Raw genomic sequence first — 449 nt, forward strand, 5'->3', positions numbered from 1 at the left:
AAAAACTGATCCAATTGATGTGGTTCAAATCTGCAGCTATTAATAGACCATCATAACGCAGTAACAACACTACAGACGCCATCAAATGACCAAAATAATTTAAGGAACAAAAGAATATTGAAAGAATGAATCCACCGTGAGGAACAAAAAGCACCTTTCTTAATTATAAAATCTGCAACTATTAATAGAGCACCAAGTTGAAAAATAGAGCCCATACCATTATAAAATCTGCAGGTTAAATAAATGAACCATTGCAATTTGAGGAAGCTTTTTTCATAGCCTTGCTTTACAATTTACAAACAGCTATCATAATTATCTGAAGCTTTTTGGTTGCTTTATAAAAATTTATGTGATGAGAAAACTTTTTTAAAAGCTTTTTGGTTGCTTCACAAACAACTACCAAGTGCTTCGCATGTAATTATCCCTTTTCTGTTAAAAGCTTTATCCGG

This window comes from Phalaenopsis equestris, unplaced genomic scaffold (assembly GCF_001263595.1).
Source record: "Phalaenopsis equestris unplaced genomic scaffold, ASM126359v1 Scaffold000522, whole genome shotgun sequence".
NCBI lineage: Eukaryota > Viridiplantae > Streptophyta > Magnoliopsida > Asparagales > Orchidaceae > Phalaenopsis > Phalaenopsis equestris.